Here is a 13,644-nt window from a genome sequence, read left to right as displayed (position 1 = left end):
CAACACGCAACTTCTCTGGGCAAGTCAAGCGTAACAGCGTAATTAAAAAAAGAAGAAAAAAAATCCCAACTACCTTGCAAATTGAGGTATGGCATTTCCAATCCATTCAGGAGCTGACAGAATATGTTAGTCACCCTAAGGAATGACACAGGCATTCCTGAGCTACTTCTGAAATAAGAAGCCGGGGTGCCCCCGTGCCACGTTGGTAGGCAAGGCTGTGACACCACCGCCCATGCTGATAAATACCTTACTACCAACAGAGCATAAAAACTCAAAGAACCACTAAGAAGGCAAAGAGCTGTTGGACACAGCACAGGTGCAGATATGTGACTCTTCCTGAGCAGGCAATCTTGATGATAGGTTTTAAAGCCAAAAGGTTTATCTGCATCATTGAGGGAGAGGCCCAAAGTATCACTGGACGCCCTTCCCACCCAAGCATCATTTAAATCCACAGATTGACTCCTGATGTTGTGTCTCCTTCTCCCTGCTTTTGCCACCCAGACGCGGGATGATAAAGCAGCATTCCTCACTGCAGAGCTGCCCACCCCACAGAAGGCCGAGTGGCGGGGAAGGTGGTTACCAAGTGGGGAAGGCAAACGCCAGGGGAGGGGAGGTGCGCGGCAGCCGCCTGTGTGCGAGCTCTGCCCTAGGACAGCGGGAAAAGGAGAAGCAATAGCTTTCAGTCACCTAACACTAAGACCCCTGTCTGGGGACACTACAAAAGCGGGATGTAGAAAGCTGTTTGAGATAAACAGAAGACAGGGTCATGCTGGCTAATGGCTCTGAATACCTTGCTTCCCTTTTTTGCCATCCTAAATAGGGTGAAATTATATCTTGCAGTACCTAGAGCTCCAGACCAGTGTATTGCCTTGCAGCATCAAACAGAAGCAAAGCACAAGACATGGGAGCTCCAGATCCACTGATTTCATCAGAGACCTGATATCTGACAGTCTGGAAATCTGAAAATGCATGGCAGGTCGCTGGAAGCATGCTATTAGGAGAAAAGTTTAAAATGCCATCATGCTGGGAGCTAGACCCCATATTCAACTGGCAGAGATCTGTAACTCTCCCTACTGCTCTACAGATGATGGACTTGTTTTAACAATATTTTTAACAAAATCAGGAGGTGAACAACCAATATTCATCACAAAAAAACCCAAGCAAAATACCTGGTTAGTGTAGGAACAAGGAAAATGGAGGACGTTCTAAAGACTTTGAAAAGCACATCTTAGCAATAGATCTTATTCAAATGGTGGGCTGACTATTGGGACACAAGGGCACGTCAGGGTTTCTTCTTTGTCTTCTGTCCTCTTACTTCTCTGTAATTAGCCGGGAGATGAAATTGCCATCTGCAACTGTCCTCCCATCTGGCTGAGGAATATCATCTCACTGGCTGGTGGACAACTCAGCTCTCCATACAGCTAGAGGGTCCTACTTAATTTTTATTTTTTAATTTAATTTTTATATATATATATATATATATGTATATTTATATATACAGGTTTTGCTCTGACTGGAAAAAGACTGTGGCTGCAGTCTCATTAGACCTTGTCTGTCCAGATCCCAACTCACATGGGGTTGTCAGACAGTAAGGCTCCCAAGTCCAGCAGACTCTAGATGTCTGCTGAGGACACTTATGGCTTTCCTCATTTTAGTGAGAATATCAAGAAGGGCTGAAAAGTAACTCATTCCTACAGAAGGTGTCTCCACCTAACACCATTAGCACTTCAATCAGGTAATACCTTTGCACCTGCAGGTATTGAGGGGCAGGAAACCTTAGTACCACCTGCCTTCCCCTCTACCACTTCTGCAGGGGGTTGGCAGCAAAGCTGAGAGCACTGCTGTGCATCTTGTGTACCAGCGAGGACAGTATTGCTGGTGACTGTTCAGCATGGACTTTTCTAGGTGCTGTGGTGTGAATAATTATCCATTTAAATTTTACACAGTTACAGTTGTGGTAATTTACACATTTACCAGTGAAATAATTGATGCAATTACACAGCAACAGCAGGATAACTATGCCAATGGTAACTCCACTGGAACCAGTGCTAATCACACGGTAACTCATGATCACGCTATTGTGTTATCTCCATGTACCTAAAGTTAATCCGAATCATCACAGTGCAACAACTAGTGGAAAATGTGCACATCATTGCTCTTTGGAGAGAGCCATAAACACCCAGACTTATCATCAGTATCTTGTAGAAAATTGCCTTTTATTCAGGCTTCTGGCAAGCTGATAGGTGCTCTTCTGAGGCAAAGAAAGATGATGCTCTTCCATCTTCAAAAAGCTCATATGAAGTGGAAGTTAACGCTGTTATTTTGAAGAGGAGAAAAACACTACTGAGAAAACGTTGGAAGGCCCAACTTCAAAGCCTTTGTGTAGCTATTCAAGAGGTGAATGTTCAGCACAGCACCTGCCTCCAAGAGCTAGAGGAACAACCAAGTTCCTCTATCCAGTTGACTTTGTCTGGAACTTCAGCCTGAGCTCCTGACATCCCGGCCATATACTGACTAAGTACTGTGTCAGGAGAAGAAAAAAAGCTCATCTGCAAACACACCAGAGTGGAACATCTCCGGCACCAGCCAGCCTGGTGCAGCCCACCAGCCACTGGGTGAGCCCAGTGTAAACATGTTTTTTTTAAAGTTCCATTTTTTCAGGAGACCATTCCAAGATTGGCACTGACATTTATAAGGGAGGTATCAGTCTGACAGCTAATGCCCAGTGTTTTGCCATGTCTGGGCACTGGGGTCTTTGCAGAGGGTAGATACATTGCAAGGGACTGGCGAGAGCTCTGGTGATAACCATGGAGAAACTTACTGTAGACAGAGCTGAATTTCCATATCTACTGATCCATTTGAGCTGGACTGTGAAAAGTTAATTTCAAGCTCTAATAAATCAACTATAAAGAAGTCTTTTGACTATCTTAATAACACTCAGTGTTTCACACGGGTTAATATAATGTATAATTAAAGAACCGCCTAAGAGTGCCAGCTCTGGTTAAGAAGCCAAACATTAGTGACAAGCTTGCTTTTCACATCGGCATGGCTTTCAAAATGGAGCAAGCTGAAATCTGCTATGGCTTTGATCAAAGGTAGAATTTTCTTTGCAAAATTCAGTGAATTCTAATTTCTGTTTGCCTAAAATTAGGTTGAAAATATTTAGCATGTTACCTATAGAGAATTCTCCCCCAGAAAAGAATGACATTTCAAACCAGCACTTGGTATTACAGTCCTCCCCCTGAGGATGCGCTGGTTCATTTGCAAAGAATTGACTTTGGCTTAATACACAAGTTCCCATTTGAATGCTAGAAGTACTATACTTATGCCATGGAAAAGACTCATGGGTTGCTTAGCTCACCCTTCAGCACAGAAACCACTGCGCAGTTAAACGTAGTGCAAAGCTAGATCACAAGATAAGGGTTCAAAACTTTCCCAGCCCTTTAGATGAAATCAGAAAGAACCCACAAGTGCTTTTATTGTCTCCAGGTCATAAGTCTAAGTGTATGTTTTGTCCTTGAAATCCCCACAACCACCACAAGCCAAAAGAAAGTCCAGGCAACCAAGAAAGCCTTCAGATCAAGGGTCCAAACGTGATGGAAAAGTACCAGCGTGCACAAGGGTAGAAACCTGATTAGTGTCAAGCAGAGATACTTGCAATTCACTTTGCTGTATTCTTGTCCCTTCAGATAATAGGATGGGTTCTGGTGGCTGGTAAAGAAATTAGATAATCTACTTGTTGAGCTCCTAATATTCAGGAATCAATAACTTCCGTATTTACTTTATTTGTTCCCATTTGTTTCCTGCTGTAACACTCACTATTAAGAACTCACCACAACACGGTAGAAAAGACAGCCAAAAACCAGCCTCACTCTCATTAAATAGTGCAAAACATTGCAAAATTCAGAAAATAACAGGTGTCACATATTACCAGTTTTAGCTGTGTTGCTTATGTTCGCCACCTGTGTGGTATTTTCTATTTACCGTTTGTTTATTAAACTTAAGTCCTTGATCATTGCTGTATGTCCCTGAAACGTGCCCCACAGTGGTGCTGTCTACATAAAGTTGCTGGAGTAAACTTTGTTTGTGAAAACCTGTGACTTAAGTGCTGGACCTTACAGCACCAGAGCCAGCTTGCCTAAGTGGGCAAAACACCAGGAGAAAGCCCTGGATATGCTCATCCCTGAAGGACATGAAGCTAAAGCAGACACAAGCCGGGAAGTGGGACCATGGGCTGCTCCATGGGGATAGCTGGTTCGAGACTTTATTAGCCTGTATGGAACATTTCAGGGTTGTTCTCGACAAGCAAGGCCAAACCTCTACCCTGCATTAATTGTTTTATGGGTTTTTACTGACTCCAGAATAACCTTATAAGTTTTCTTATCTGCATTCTTCAAAAGCTTTTTTTCTCATGTTTTCTCAGTAAAAATAAAACGTAAAAAAAATAGTACAAGTCTCTCCTCAAGCAGTCTGGACTGTTTTGAAAGATCTTCTTTAGCTTATGTTAATCTACTATTCTAATTATATGCAACAATTAGTCTGGAACACCATGAAAACCCTAAAAGAAAGTTCACATCAACAAAAATTTACCCCAGCTGATAACCTGAAAATCATTGGTTTTAATTGCTGCATTTTGCTTTTAGCTATAAATTTATTAAAGCACAAGACAAAAACCGATAGTAGCCTGCTAGTGCAAGGACCTATGCTGCTACCTGAAAACAGTGATTTTGTTGGTGACTGTTTTCATGCACCCTTAGCAATGACACTGGAAACCATCAAGTTAGTAAGATTTTTGTCTTTTTCCATTTTTAAGGCTACAAGCTTTTTTATTTATAACAAAAATTAAACTGGTGTATAATTACAGTAGACAGGATAAATAGCATTGATTTCCAAGATATATGTGCACGCCTTTGTTTAAAGGATATAATATTTAATTTGAAATTCAGGATTAAAAAGCCAATATTGACTTAAAAAGGATCAATACTGCATGAAAGGTTTTCTCTCCAATTCCTGTGGCTTAAGCAATTCCAGTGAAGGAAGTTAAATCTTCACACTCCAATCGATGAGGCACAAATTTATTTCTTACAAAGTAATTATATCTAATAGATTTGATGGTAACATTTTTTTGTGCGTCAAGGTTTGATTTTTTAAAAACTTTATAATATATATTATGGAAGAAATAGAAGTCAGTAGAAATTAACAGGGATTTTAGGGAGTACAAAACTGTTTGCAATTCCTTAGGTTTTCATTAAGCGTTGTTTCTTTTCTCTTTAAATGAAATCCTTCTCTGCTTATATTAGAAAACCCTTCCCTGAGAGGACAATATAGCTGGGATTTCCAAGGGGGGATTTCTGCAGTGACAGTCCATTACTGTCTGCTGCAGCAATTTTAACTGCAGAAAGGAAAGATACAGCCTTCTGAGAGACGCTGAGCCTTCTTGTTCATTTTAATACAGTAGTTGTAGAACTAAGCATTTTTCAGGATTATGACAAAATGGAGCTTGCCTCAAGCATCTTTCCAGACATGAGCTGACAATTTGCTGAAATATCTGTGATGCTACAGATATTCTGAGTTCACCTGGAGAAGGAGTAATAAATACGCAGGATATATACCTGCACAGCTGTGAATACCTGGCTATTTTCACCATCTTCCAGAAGGCAGCACCAGTACTTAAAAATTGTAATTCATTAATAAAGAAAATAATTTAAAATAATTAGAAATCAAAAGCCTGAAGACGTAAGCCTTAGTCTGAATCACCTACCCGTGCAGAACCTCCTGTGCTTTAAAAGGGTGTTATATGATTAACCAGCTCCTTTTGTTCCCTTTCATAATCTGCAGAATGACGGAGTTCTCTGTCTGCGTGGCTAATGGGTTGCCCTCACCGTCACTCTCTACAACTATGAAGATCGTTACAGCGGTAACATAGGCTCCAGCCACATTTTATTTGTTTTCACTCCAGGATTGAGCTCTGCAGCTCCTGTGGCTGCTACTTAAGCAGCAGGCCTCCAGTAGCCTGGATTGGCCATCACTGTTTGCCAAAAAGATGACAGAGCACATCTCTGAAGAGGAATACATCACCAGGAGGGTTAACTGAACTGTCTTTTTCACCTTTCTGAGAAATGTCTTTATCAGAGGTTCCTATTTTTAGCTGACGGAGCCAGATGAGGCTGAATGATAAACGACCAGACACTGTAGCTAGTGATTATTCAAAACAGTGAGTTATGTACACAGTCCCGCTTCCAGACTTTCCATCTCTTCCTTATGTCATGGAAGGAGGAAAGACCTCTGCCTAAAGGGCCAGCAGAGGTCTGGCAAAGGAGATTTGGAATCACACCACCCCAGGTTCAACCTGGGGGCTGAACGTCTTCTTCCATCTTGCAGACTGTCATCTTTAACCAAGCGCTTGACTCTGTGCATGTCTTAGGATGAGTGAGGGCCAGTGCAAGGCTTCTTCCTGTGCTCTCCTCTCTGTTAGTCGTGACGACTTTGTTAACTGTTCTGTCTGTAATAAGTCCTCTCTTTAAGAATTTAGACAGCAGAACAGAAATTGATACCAGTACATAGGTAGCTTCAAACTGTTCCCTAAGTTTCTGCAGATTATTCTCAAAGAAAAGAAATGTCCATTTGCTTTCTTTAAATCATCATACTTCTTCAGCTTGTAGGCTTCCAGAGTTAACAACAGGGGAAAAAATGTCTTCAGAAACAGCTTCCTTTAAGGCCAAAAAGACCGTAGAAGACAATTTGCGTGTCATACACACATAATGCCTATCAAGAGCAGAACTGAATTAAGACATAGTCTTATTTTCTAAGTTGCTTTGATAGATGCTATAAAACTGAACACATCTGACCATCTGTTAGCTAATGACAATTAATGCATTTTAGATACCTGCTCGCGTCCTTTCAGCACTAGATGCTAGACGGAGCTAAGGAAGTCAGACTAGCAGCTAGACAGGCATTGAGAGGTAACTGAGCTGAGAATGTAACTAAAAACTGTTTAAATTCTGTTTCAACTCAAACCAGAAATGTAATGGACTTATTTATATTCCAACACCTGTACCCCAAGTCAAATTGGCAGTGGTACGTTTATTTCAGGTCTGAGAAGCCAAAGTTCTAAATCACAATGGCAACTCTGCTTTACAATCAATCAGTTGGGTGGTTGCAATCAATAAAGCACGGTAGAGAAACCAAACACATACAGACTTGTCCACGGGAAGACTCAGCAAGGTCATGTGCCAGAGTGAATATTGGGAATTAATGAACATGCAGAGTAGACTTTAAATGAACTGCTTTCTCTTCTCTGACAAGTTCTTCACCACATGCCCAGAAAGAGAAAGATTTCAGAAGACTTAAGGGGTTAAGGGGATATGATGGAAAATAAAGATGTTGATATTGGAATGCACAGCACTTAATACTTTATTTTTAACGGTCTGAAGACTTCAAGCCCAAAGCAGACACTGAATTGATTTACATTTTATTAGATTCTGGTTTCCTGCATTTAAAAAGAAGAGATGTTTGGATTCAATTATTTCTTTAAAGTATGCACACACACACTCTCAATAGATTCCACATTTGCATTCACAGAAAGAGAATTACTTATCTGCTTTTATGAAAAAATACTGCTTGAAATGGATAAGCAATAGACAGATGAGCAGAAAAAAGCACAGATACTGACATTCAAAAATGTATCAGGAGGACTCCTGCGTGCCCAGCCCATGCCATAGAAGTATGTGCAATTAGACTTTGGTGAGCCCATCTCTGAGCTACCCAGCAGTAAGGGAAGGGGACATTGTTTCTGGGCCCATAATTTAACCTGTCCATAGAAACATGCAGTGAGATTTCCATTCTTTAAAAAGTTATTCAGAGATCTCAACTTTTCCTTGCATTCATGGAGAGCCTTGGTTACATTTAAGTCTACATAGTTTGATTGAAACAATCAAATTCCTCTCTTCTGTAGAGATTATTTTGTTCTTCCTTTCTCACCCTCAGAACAGAAAATTCTGGGCAAGTCAGCATGATCAAGTGTTTTCTTTGATGCAAGAGGGAATTTTTACACCCTTTCATTGATGAAAAACGCAGGTCCTCTTAATTAGGCTGTATAACTACAGTAGGTTGATTACGAGCGCTTTATGTCCGCTTGGACTATTTTGTTCTAATGCAACTAAACCAGAGTAGGGACACCAGCTTCTGACCAATATGCATTATTTCTATAACAAGCATTTGTGACGCTTATTTAAGTGGAATAAGAAATATTCATGCATGTATGGGCACAGCAGCTTGTAAGACTTAATGCATGAAGAAACGCTGCTCTCAAAAGGGCTGCAGCACAAGGTGCCTGTTTATTTAAGTATTGGAAATGGGTAAGTTTGAAATAGAATAGAATAAAAAGCAAGGGGGAGGAAAGGTCAATAACCAAGCTACCCGGTAGGAATGTTAAAGCTGAATTTAATATATCTGGTGAATTAGTGGTGCTTCCAAACTGTGTAAAATCCAATTAGCCTCTGGAAGAAAGGTTAGTTTGTTATCCCCATTCCATATACATATGGGGACTATGAAACAGATATTCGGGCTGCTGATTCTTTTTACCTAGAAGAAAGGATTGCTCTTGCATTCATGAGGGTATTAGGCTAAATGTGCTGTGCAGGTTGGAGGCATAAGGAGCACAGCCTTCAACACCAATATCTAAAATATTACCCTTTCTCCAGTCAGAAAACTATAAAACCAGAAATTCTAAGTGACAGATTAAGACTGCAAAAGGAAAGATTTCCAGAAAAAATTGCCCCAAAACAGGTGGCACTTCAGAATTCAGAGAACTGTCAAACCATTCTTCCTAATCGTCCCCCCCTTGTCAGTCTTGAGAGGAAACAGTAGTTCTGGACTACAAAAGAGCACCAGCAACTTTGGAAGTAGTATGATTACGTGGCCAAGGTCAAGCAACTACCTGAAATGGGAGTCTTGAAAGTGGGGGCACAGGGAGCCTATCAACCTACTCAAGGTCAGCTGAATGGAATGGGCTGGAATTTCCAGTTAATGGGATTTCCAGCAAAAAGCTCCTAAAACCTACAGCTGTTGCTGATCCTATTGTGCATATCTTCATAAAAGAGAAAGGCTCTTGTTCAGCTTTGTGCAAGTTTTTCTTTAACTGTAACAATGGTACTGATGGTGATGGAGAGGCATCAGTAAATAGATCCCCACCCTGGTTAAAACACAAACAAAGAAAACACCCTGTACCACGACTGAATGGTTTGGTGGGTGCCTGCAAGCAACCCCCTCCATTTCAAGGATCACAGAAAGAATATTACCATTAGCTGACCGACAGGCCCAGAAGGTTGAAAAGCTACACCAAGTATTTGCCACTTGTAAGGAAGCTCTAAAGGGCTGGAGGAGACCAATGGCCACACCCTGACTTTGTCTCACAGCTGGTCCTTGCTTTCCCCAAGGAGCCTTATCTCTGTAACCCACACCACAGCACCTACCTGGTTCATGAGAAGGTCAGAACCAGCGTCCCCACAGCCATCCCTCTGCCTGCTGACTTTTGGTTGGGGAAGACAGTGATGAAGGGAGGAAGTAAAACTGTAGCTGTGAGAACAGCTCTCATCCCCACATGCAGTGTGTGTTGTCTGCTTAAAGGACTAAGATGACATATCGGCTTTCCTTACCCCCTAGAAGGGTGCCCTGGGAGAGTCTTTCATAGAAACATAGAATGCTTTGGGCTGGAAGTGACATTAAAGATCATCTAGTTCCAATGCCCCTGCCCTGGGCAGGGACACCTCCCCCCAGCCCAGGTTGCTCCAAGCCGTGTCCAACCTGGCCTTGAACACCTCCAGGGATGGGGCAGCCACAGATTCTCTGGGCACCCTGTTCCAGTGCCTCACCACCCTCCTCAATGTCTTATAAGTGTTCCTGACTCCTGCTCCTTCTTTGCTCTTATCAGTCAGCCTTACGTAAAAATACTTCCTCCAGTTAATGACTTCATGATCAGATGCATCAAGAACTTAATTCTCAGCCCAAACATTTCAAAGGACAGTATGTTGGCCAGCTGCCAAAGGGCTTCCTTTGTACTTTCACCCACCTGGGTGCAGTTATGGACTTCAGCCCAGTACCGCAGTGGCAGTGTCCAAAGATGAACCCTCAGAGGAGGACAAAAATGATTTATTCATGCATTTCTGTTTTCCAGGAATAAGCCCACTGTCTTGCAACCCACCCATTCTGCCTAATTACTGCCCAGCACGTACCCATTGAAGCAGAGGGCAGCATGCCTGCACAGTGCTTACGGGCAGAATAAAGTTCTGGCAAAATGAAAAAGATTGCAGAGTTGTACGAAATAGCAGGATTTGTTCCTACAGACTCTTTGAGATGTGGTGTAAAGAGACATAATTCTGTCTTCGATAATCACCCAGAATGGCAGAGGAAATTATATTAAATACAAACAGATTTGGTTTCCATGTAACAAGTGAACGTGTTTTAGTCACTGAGGCAGCCTCTCCTTAAGAAATGTAGTTAATTCGACATTTTCATGAGTCCTGCTGACATCAGTAACTTCCTTCCAATATAAGTGCTAGGGAAAAATCAGTGTCAGACTTGTCATTATTATTAGTGCATCAGGAGAGCTTGAGGACACTTCAGTTTAAGTCAGGCATCAGCACTGACTTTGAAGGCAGCATGTTTTGAGCTAGCTGTGTCTCCCCTAGCACAGCAGCACACTAACACACTTCACTACGGATAACCTTGACTTCCTTGGCGTTTGTGGTAGACCGCATATGTTAATTAGGATTATGGCAATGTATTATCACAATTTTTTCTGGGGAAGATGCACGCTAACTCAGTTGTAAGTTGTAACCTTTTCTGACCAGACAAGACTATTCTGTCAATTCAGCTTATGCACATATTTGTATCTCAGCCTGCACTGGTTTTATTCGGGGTCTATGTCTCCAATTGTACAGACTTTCAAACATCTCTGCTGTTTTTATCATATCTAAAGATATTTCTTCTATTAATTGATTCTTGAATATGTCACTGAGCTCATATTTTGTATAGGTCCCCCTCTGTTTTTTTCAACATCTGCAAAATTCAAAACACTTTCTCATCAAAGGAGATGTCGAAAAGCTAACCTTTTTACTTCATGCTATCAACTTTAATGGAAAAAAGACACAAGTATGAAGTATTCAACCTTCAAGTCATCCTTCCAAATATGCATCTCCAAACCTGACGATGACTAAAGCGTCCTGTCCTCCAACACTGTAGTATCATTTGCAGCCCATGGATCCAAGTCAACCTAATTCTTGAAGAAGATAAGAAGATGCAACTGGTTCTGAATCTAATTAACACTGGCTTTGCATTTCACCTCACTGATAATATCAAAGCTGTTGCTCAATTGCTAAAATATTCTGTAAAGGCTCCTAAAGGCATTTTGACTAGTTAAATTTCAGTGCTTGCAAGGATCTTTATTACATTCTTAATTCTGGAGATTAATGGGAATTAAAAATGGTGTCCTTTAAAAATTAAATTGTAACAGATGCTATGTTAAATCTAAAGGAAAGTAACAATTGCCATCAAGCTGTTCTTTCAGGGAGTTCAAATTTCTTCCTTAATTATAATTCTGAACATGTTCTTTGTGTTTTGGGAGATTTCCTGAATTTACAGCAAATGCGTATACCCTCCCTATCGGAATAATTTTGTTTTCACCCTAATTTCTGTTAATCTTTGAATAAAGCTATTCATTTTTTTCTAATTAACAGGTCTTTTCAATTCAGCTGACGGCTAACAGAGTAATGGAAAATTCAGCATTATGGCCTGAGCTAAACCATATTAGGGTAGAAATTAACAATGTTAAGCAGGCTGTGAGATAAAAATACTTTGTACAGAACATGCAGCGAGGCTGCTGAAATGAATAACCCAAAGCCTCTCACATGGAAATGCCCTTTTTTTTTCCCTTTATTTTTTTTTATTTTGAAATACATCCCATCCCTTCCATGTCTACAGGACCAATGACAAGTTCTAGCTTAGTATGCAGTAATGTTAATAGAATAATTGATGCAGGAATACTGAAATAGATGATGTGTAAAATGGCAGGCTGCATAATTGTCTGGAGTGAGTTCAAGCGTTTCTGCAGTGAAAAATAGTCCTGTTTTATAATCCTATCACGTCTCCTTGCTGCTGCGTAGCAAGCAAATTTCATTTGGAGATGATCCCAAGATGCAATTCTTTATTAGGGGGATTCCGAAAGGCAGAAGGTTAAAGCCTTCTGGCCCCAACTAAACAGCACCTGGGAGAGGTATTAAAGGGTCCACACTAATTTTGGGAGTATCGTTCAAATTACATCATTATAATAAATGTATAGCACATGAGGGTGACTCTCTGCCATTGAGCAGTGGGAGAAAAGTACCTGATTAAAAAAAAAAATCCTTTTTAATATTTTACCTTTCTTTTTAAAATATAAAATATTACATGATGGAAGGAAGGGGAACAGAAAGAAGAAGAGCTTTAAAAATTACGATGCAATTAATTTCTGCTTCTGTGAAACACGCATATTTGGATGGCATTTCTTATAAAATGAGTTGTAGACTACTGAAGCAATTAGAAACTAATTGCTATGAGATTCCCCCAAGAGATATATGATAAGGGATACAGGAGATGGCCAGAGACTTACAAGCAGAACTGTATATGTTTCTTTCCCAGTCTCTAAGAAATAGCAAATTCCACTTCTACAGGTGCAGAGGTAACTACATGAGCTCACAGATCAGCCAGCTGCAGATGGCTGTACACATTTACATTCCCTTTGTGCAGTCTCCAGGATAATTGGGTACTGGTTTTCTTATTTGAACCACAGAAATAGCACATCTGGATTTTTCCCTCCTTTCTCCATTGCTGCATGAATTCATCAGCTCTTCACCTATCCTTCACTCTCCATCTCTTCCCCAGCCCTCACCCCTCTAGATTGACTATGTCATTTCCATGATAAATGGATCCTTTCTGCTGGTGTGAAGAACACGAGCCTAGCATCTGCCCACGCAGGACTTCTCTCTGCTGTCATTGACACTAACAGGAACTGGACCGAGCTATTCATTCTCAACGGCACTCTGGTGTGAGACAGTAATGAGCACAGATAGCACCTTGCAGTAATCTTCACCTTTCCAGGTGGAGATATTGTAGATCCTTTCCTCCCCTGACCCTTCCTGCTGATCCTCACATCTGCAAAGAGGAAAGTATTTCTTATTCCTTGCAGATTTTGAGTCAGCTTCTGATCTCACTTATGCACCCAACAACACTGGGTCAAAGCACCAATTCTGAGTTCTCATTGTGACTGTGGAGATCGGTAGCTTTGCAACTACATTTAAAACAAAAGGATGTTAAATAACCCTTTGTTAGGTTCAGCAAAGCTGATATATTCATGGCATTGTTTCCTGAGGCAGTAAAGAAGAATAAATCATTCCTTTCATATCAGTTAAAAGATGCAGGTGTTTTGTTGTTGTGTTGTTGTTTGTTTTTTTAATTTTGTTGTGGATGCCAAGAAAGAAACAAGGCTTGCTGTCTGTTCATGGTGGAAATGCTGCTCATACATAAACTCACGTGTAGACACTGCATAAGACTGAACATACAGTTATGAAAAGAAATGTAAACAAAAGGGCCAAATCTGTATTGGCATAC

At 40.9% G+C, this 13,644-nt stretch overlaps 1 protein-coding gene across 1 annotated transcript in view; it reads right to left on the bottom strand.

Annotated features, from left to right (window-relative positions):
- Positions 1-13,644, bottom strand: part of DCX (doublecortin) — a 75,996-nt gene that overhangs the window by 17,111 nt on the left and 45,241 nt on the right. The window lies entirely within an intron of this gene.

Source organism: Vanellus vanellus (assembly GCF_965231255.1).
Source record: "Vanellus vanellus genome assembly, chromosome: 10".
NCBI classification, from domain to species: Eukaryota; Metazoa; Chordata; class Aves; order Charadriiformes; family Charadriidae; genus Vanellus; species Vanellus vanellus.
This window is presented reverse-complemented; position numbering and strand designations above follow the sequence as displayed.